Source organism: Heterocephalus glaber, unplaced genomic scaffold (assembly GCF_053883595.1).
Source record: "Heterocephalus glaber isolate CG9 unplaced genomic scaffold, H.glaber_assembly_v1.0 deba00001600, whole genome shotgun sequence".
NCBI classification, from domain to species: Eukaryota; Metazoa; Chordata; class Mammalia; order Rodentia; family Bathyergidae; genus Heterocephalus; species Heterocephalus glaber.
In genome coordinates, this window is record NW_028258372.1 from 28,027,108 (window position 1) to 28,033,690 (window position 6,583).

The window sequence follows — 6,583 nt, forward strand, 5'->3', positions numbered from 1 at the left end:
AACAGATTTCCAGGAGATTAAAAACTGAATTGATAGGTTAACCAGCAGAATGAGCCAATGTGAGGACAGAATTTCAGATATAGAAGATAAGATTGCAATTAAGGATGAGGAAAAGAGAAATTTCTTTAAAATAGTAAGGCACCATGAGAAATCAATCCAGCAACTGCTAGAAGATGCAAAGAAGAATAACACAAGACTGACCAGAGTCAATGAAGAAACAGGAGAGAGTGCAGATGATGTAAAAAAAAATGTTCATGGAAGTGATGGCAGAAAACTTCTCAAGCAAAGAAAAGGAACTTGACATACAGATAAGTGAGGCATATAGGACAACAACTAGCTTTGATGCAAAAAAAAAATCTACACATAGGCATGTAACAGTTAAGATTCCAGAAAGTCAATAGAAAAACAAAATTCTACAAGTAGTTAGAGAAAAGAAACAAATCACATAAAAAGGAAAGGGCATCAGAATCACAGCACACTTCTCGATGCAAAGCCTCAAGACAAGAAGATCTTGGAGTGATGTGTTTCAAGCCCTCAAGGATAATAGCCTCCAACCCAGATTGAAAACTGTCTTTCAAAATTGATGGAGAAATATGATACTTTCATGATAAAGAGCACCTTAGGAACTTCATGAACACCAAACCAGCACTCCAAAAATTTTGGACAATATCCTAGGAAATGACAATGAGGATCACAACCAAAGGAAGTCCTGCATAATGAATCCATTAGGCATGACAAGAAACTAAATGCAAAGGAGGAGAATCCAACAAAAAGAAAAAGTCATGGCAATGATAACTCAATACGTATCATTTATAACTATCAATGTTAACAGTCTTAATTCACCAATCAAAAGGAATAGACTGGAACAATGGGTCAAGAAGCAAGATCCAACAATATGCTGCATGCAAGAAGCACACTAAATTCAAAAAGGAACTCATAGACAGAAAGTGAAAGGGTTGAAAAAATACTCTATGTGACAGGAAGCCCCCCCAAAAGCAGGAGTAGCTATCTGCTTTGCAGATCAAGTGCATTTCAAACCAACACTGATTAAGAGAGATAAAGAAGGACACCATATTCTTGTAAATGTAACAATCCAAGAGGAAGAGATGACAATCACAAATATATATGCACCAAACACTAGTGTGCACAATATAAAACAAATACTAACAGACATGAAAAATCAAATAAGCACTCATACAATAGTAGTGGGGGACCTCAGGACCCCACTGTCTCAAATACATAGATCAACTAGACAAAAAAAGCAACAAAATACTAGAACACAATCAAATTCTTGAACAAATGAACTTAACAGATATTTACAGTGTTCTACCCCACAAAATCAGAATACACATTCTTTTCAGCCGCACATGGGTCATTCTCAAAAATAGACCACATACTCGCTCATAGAACATGTTTAAGTAAGTGTAAAGGAATTGAAGTTATCCCATGTATATTATCATACTATAGTTTGATGAAATTGGAGGTGAACAGGAAAAGAAACAGCAAGAATTTCATAAACACATGGAAATTGAACAACACACTTCTGAATAACCAATGGGTCACAGGGAAATTAAAGAAGAAATCAGACGGTTCCTCCAATTAAATGACAGTGACAATACAACAAATTAGAATCTGTGGGACACAACGAAAGCAGTCTTACTAGGGAAATTTATGGCACTGAATATTCATATTAGGAAAACAGAGAGAGCCCAATTAAACAACCTGATGCTGAACCTCAAGCTTCTAGAAAAACAAGAGCAGGACAAACCCAAAACTGATACAAGGGAGGAAATTATAAATATCAGAGCAGAAATCAACTCAATGGAGACAAAGAGGAAGATACAGAAAACCAAGGAAACAAGGAGTTGGTTCTTTGAAAGAATAAACACAATTGACAAACCCTTAGCCAACCTCATCAAAAAAGGAACAAAAAGGCCCAAATCTATGCAATTAGGAATGAAAAGGGTGAAATTACAATAGACCCAGTAGAAATCCACAGGATCATCAATACCTCCTTCAAGAATCTATATGCCAATAAGATGGCAAACAAAAAGAAATGGACAGATTCCTAGACACATGTGAATTTCCAAAGCTGAACGAAAATGACCTAAAAATTCTAAACAAACAAATATCAATTAATGAAATTGAAAATGTAATTGAAAACTTACTTAGAAATGCCTGCGTTCTGATGGCTTCACTGCTGAATGATACATGACTTTTAAAGAGGAACTACAGTCACTACTGTTTAAAATTTTCAATGAAATTGAAAGGGAAGCAATACTCCAAAATTCATTCCTGGAAGCAAGGAGCACCTTGATATCCAAAGTAGAGAAAGACTCAACCTAAAAAGGGAACTATAGGCCCATCTCACTAAGGAACATAGATGCAAAAATCCTCAATAAGACAGTAATAAATAGAATGCAGAAGATCATCAAGAAGACCATACACCCTGACCAAGTGGGATTCATCCCAGGGATGCAGGGATGGTTCATCATATGCAAATCAATCAATGTAATACACTATATCAATAGAGCCAAAGACAAAACCATATGATCATCTCAATAGATGCAGAAAAAGCATTTTGACAAAATCCAACATGCATTTGTGATAAAAACCTGACAAAAAAATGGAATAGACAATCTCTACCTAAATCTGATAAAAGCCATCTATGAAAAACCAACAGCCAATATCATACTAAATGGTCAAAAAGTGAAATCTTTCACACTAAAATCAGGAACAAGACAAGGATGTCCACCATCACCACTCCTTTTAATATAGTCTTGGATACATTAGCCATAGCAATTAGACAAGAGAAAGAAATAAAAGGAATAAAGATAGGAAATGAAGAAGTCAAAATGTCATTTTTGCAGATGACATGATGCTCCACATAGAAGAGCCCAAGAACTCCATTAAAAGTCTTCCAGACTTAATAACCAAATTGAGTAAAGTAGGTGGATACAAGGTCAACACACAAAAATCAATAGCTTTCCTCTACAGGAACATCAGACTCACAGAGAGAGAAATAGGACAAACAATTCCTTTCACAACAACCTCCTAAAAAACTGAAATACCTAGGAATCAACCTAACAAAAGAAATCAAAGACCTCTTCTTGGAAAACTATAGCACTCTGAAAGAGATATTGAAGTTGATAACAGAAAGTGGACAGACATCTCTTGCTTCTGGGTAGGAAGGATCAATGTAGTGAAAATGGCCATACTTCCAAAACTGCTATATAGATTCAATGTAATCCCAATTGAAATTCCAGCAACATGCTTCACGGAACTTGAGAAAATAATCCAAAAATTCATTTGTAAGAAGAAAAGACCTAGAATAGCAAAAGCAATTCTAGGCAACAGAGACATAATAGGGGGTATCACAATCCCCAACTTGAAGCTGTACTACAAAACTTCTGCGATGGAAAACAGCAAGGCAGTGGCAAAGAAACAGACCTGAGGACCAGTGGAACAGATTAGAAGATGCTGAAACAACTCCAGACACTCTCAGACACCTCATCTTCCACAAAGGAGACAAATACCCTCACTGGAGGAACAATACCCTCTTTAATAAATGGTGCTGGAAAAACTGGATTTGAACTGGCCCAAAAATAAAACTAGAACTATATCTCTCACCATGCACTAAACTAAAATCAAAATGAATTAAAGATCTAAATATTAAAACAGAAATGCAGAACCGGCCTGAAGAGAGGTTAGTTAGAACTCTGAAAACATTGATGTGTGAAAAGATTTTATGAACAAAGTCTCAGTTGCCCATGAACTAGCACCAACAATCAACAAGTGGGATCTCTTCTTATTAAAAAGCTTCTGCACAGCAAGAGAAACCACCAGCAATAGGAAGAAACAACTTATAATGTGGGAAAAATTTTCACCTGCTGTTCCTCAGCCAAAGGTCTTCTATCTAGAATATATAAAGATCTTAAAAAAATCAGACCTCCCAAATTTAAAGAACCAACCCAAAAGTGGGCTTCTGAAATGAACAGATGTTTCTCAGACAAAGAAGTAGAAATAGAAATAAACATATAAAAAAAGTGTTCAACATCACTGTTCACTGGAGAGATGCAAATAATGCTAAGATTACACCTCACCCAGAAAGAAAAGCTGCTATCATGAAATCAACCAATAACAAATGCTGGTGGGGCTAGCAGAAAAGAGGAACCCTGCTCCACTGCTGGTGGAAGTGTAGCCTGGTGCAACCACTGTGGAAATCAGAATGGAGATACCTCAAGGAACTAGGACTGGAAATCCCATTTGACCCACCTATTCCTCTGCTCGGTATCTTACCCCAAAGAATTAAAAGAATCATACCACAGTGATATATGTGAACCCATGTTCATAGCAGCACAATTTGTAATAGCTTAAACTTGGAAGCAGCCCAGTTGCCCATCAGCTGGAGACTGGATAAAGAAAATGTGGTTGTTTTATAAAATGAAATGTTACTTAGCCATAAAGAATGAGAAATTAGAGACATTTCTAGCTAAATGGATGCACATTGAGGAGATACGCTTAAGTGAAATAAATAGGACACACGTGTAAGTAGTGAATGGTTTTTTTTCTAGTGTGAGAGACTGAAAGTGTAAATAAGGACTAAAAGGTAAAATAGATAATGTGAAAGAGGGAGGAAACGGGGCAAAGGGGAAGGGGAGACGTAGGGGAAAGGAAAGAAGGGAATGGAATTAATATGAGAAAATGAAAAAATGGAAACAAATTCTGTAAATAGGGAGGAATGGAGGGGTTGAAAGGAGGGCAGGGAAATGGGGAAAAAATAAGAACCAAGAGAGAGTATGTAAAGGTGCAAATTTCCAATGATGAATGTCATTATATTGTATACCAAAAATGTACCAATGAAATTAATTTAAAAAGGGAAAATGAAGCTTACCTTTAAAGGTATTGTAGGCAAAAGTTTGGCAAATTACTATTGATTTTTAAACTGTCTCTGGTAGTCCTCAGTATTAAAGAAAACTCTTTTCAGCCACCACTATAGATTTATTTCCTTTGCAATGCATCAAGCTAATGTGATATGAATTTTTAGTGTGCCATAGTTACTATTCAGATAATACTCTTTGTAAAACCTAAATAAAGTAATATATATCAAATTTAATGATTAAATTTTCCACATCTTAAAAAGTCAATAAAATATATAGAAGAAAAATTAGTAGTTGAGAAACTTAATTTTTGTTAAAAATCATCAAAACATCTATTATTGCTTGCCCTCATATTGAAAACACATCCCTGGTAAACCAAATTAATTCTAATATATCTAAATAGTTTTACTATTTTTTGTTACACCAGGGATTGAACCAAGAGCCTTCTAACTGATCTATATCCCCAGTAAATACAATCCCCTCCCCACTTAATAGTGTCATGCTAAATTGCCCAGGTAAGAGTCAAACTTGTGATCCTCTGCTTTCAACCTTCCAAATCACTAGCATTATAGGCATGTGCCTCTGCACCTGGATTACTGATAAATTTTAAGAAAATTGTTGCTTAGGTGAAACTTGACTACAAATAAAATAAAAATTTAACTTTGTCTTCATTAAAATAAAGTACAATATAAACTTTAGTGGGAAATACATGAACTTAATGGTAAACTATGTACCAGAAGATAAATTTAGGGTCTTTAAGTTTTTCTCTTGAGCTAATATCACATATAGTGGTATTTTCGAAAAAGTAGGCAGACTTCATGACATATTCATGTTAATTATGATTTAAATATCTATGGAATAAATTCATATGTAAAATAACTACTAATGTATCATTTTTTTTTTTTTGGTACTAGGGATTGAACTCACAGGTGGCAGAACCACTGAGCTAAATCCCCAACCCTAGTCTATCATTTTTTATGAACAAATACAAATTAAATATTTTGTGCCACAAAATCACTACTCATTAGGATAAATACTTAAGACCATTATCAATTGTTTGGCATTTCATAATTCACTTCCAAATAATTATTATGGGAGTTCATAATGCAATTATCAATACTGTAGTAACAGAAAGTCAAGATAACCCTTGCCAATGGTTGAATGTAGCAATTAAATTGAGTTTGAAATGATAATTGTCTGGAAACTTATAATTTTGAATGTAAGAAATATAGACATTTATTGCAATTTTTGAAAGCAGCAGTCTTTCTCACAAATTTTAAACAAAAGTACTGGGGAAAAAGTTGATTTTTTGTTCTAGTTATTTTACATTTAGTAAAAGGGATGTGCAGAAATAAATAATGGATTTCTTTCTTTCCAATGCAAAGTATTCAAAAGCAGCACTTTTGAATATTTGCTTTAAATTCCATAAAAATGACATGTTTTCCTAAGTTTTGACGTATTCTTCGCCATGTTTCCTTGTATTAGAAATTTTTCTGTGCTTGTTAAATACATAGAAAGACTTTTTAAAGCAAAATAAGTGGAAATCATTTATTTAATTTCACATTTCAGACCATGAATTCAATAAAAATCATTTTGTATTCCTCTCAAGGATTAATTTTACAAGTGATAGACTAGAATGCAAATTAGGTCATTTTACATTTAGCACAAAACCAAAATGTGTCAGGTAAGAGTATACCATAAAA